Raw genomic sequence first — 1,516 nt, 5'->3', positions numbered from 1 at the left:
GACAAAATATATTATCTTGTAGAAATAAAAAACAGACTATTTGCACTGTAACTGAGTATAAAACCAACATACAGAATAAAAGAGCACTCCTCTCACCTAAGAATGTGTTCATCAGCCAAACGCATTGACCAAGCTTTAGACTTCTGTTCTTCTAATTATAAAATATCTTCAGTGAGCAACATCTCTGGGATGTTCCTCCCCTTACCTGAAGTGTTTGGTCTCATTCATATTTGTTTGACTCATTTCTCCAGAGATACATTATTTACATGTCATAAAGCATTATCCGGAAAGGAGAACAGTTGGGCTCCCCCTGATTTTGTCTGCTACAACTTTACAACATCCACATTTCTCCTGATGTATTGTACAGGAACACTGTAGATTATTGCACATTATTAAATGTTTTTATTATTATTTTTTTTATATGAACCAAAATGTGCCCGGCCCACATGGACTTACAAGACACTACAAACATAACAAACAAGAGCAACAAACATAAAGAGAGCACAAATATAATACACCATACATGTCAAACAATGTAAACCCAAAATATATAATATATATTCATATATATTTTTTATTAATTAAATTATTTAAATTATCCCAATAAATAGTAAAATAATGTATTAGTGTTGTACAAAATTCTTTTAAATTATTCCTGAACAATTCATCATACAAATTAGTAATTTTTATTTATTATTTGTATGACTCAATAATTTATTAGTTTATTAAAAGTAGCCTAAAGGGGACTTTATCTAAATTTACAACCTTATGTAGTAAATGACAATAAAATAACCTTGAATCTTAAAGGGTAACTCAATTTTGTTTTTACACTCAATATGTGTATTGTTGGAAATATTACTGTATTGACATCATATGACAACAAGATGTGTCTATGTGTACAGTGCAAAAATAAAGAAATAAAGAAAATAGAGTGACTTTTTTACAAAAAAAACTTCATCAAATCCATCCAAATGCTCATAAACCAGTGGAATAATAAACTTTCATCCCACCATATAAAAAGCAGCTCTGTTTGGTGGAAAACTGCTTAACCTGCCTCCATGTTGAAACCCTCTTATGTAATATTAATAAAATACACATGGACAGACACACACCGACTTATGTGTCAACCCAACCACTGGTTTTATACCCAGTTCACAACATTACACCCCATAATTTGGGAGTTAGTCTTTAAAGAAGCAATAAATTCTTAAAAATAGAGAATATTCAGCAGATCTTAGTATTTCCTGAGGGAAGTAAGCTGTAAAAATCCTTCAAATGAAATAGACATGGTACAAACTTCCTCTTTACAAACCCTGGTTTTGAGGACCAGATTAACAGCCATATAAAAGCAGGTGCATGCAGGTCTTTTACTGACAACACCCTAAAACTAAGCATCTCTGTTTACAGACTGCCTCAGATAATCTCAGCCTGACTACAAGTGAGGATCCTCAGGTTTTGTCCACACGGGGAATCATCCTCATCTGCTCTGAGTTCAGCTTTCGCCTTCTGTTTATGG

The sequence above is a fragment of the Morone saxatilis genome, unplaced genomic scaffold (genome assembly GCF_004916995.1).
Source record: "Morone saxatilis isolate NCDOM2014 unplaced genomic scaffold, NCSU_SB_2.0 Contig8, whole genome shotgun sequence".
Lineage (NCBI taxonomy): Eukaryota > Metazoa > Chordata > Actinopteri > Moronidae > Morone > Morone saxatilis.
The sequence above is the reverse complement of the archived record's forward strand: the minus strand, read 5'-3'. Positions refer to the sequence as shown.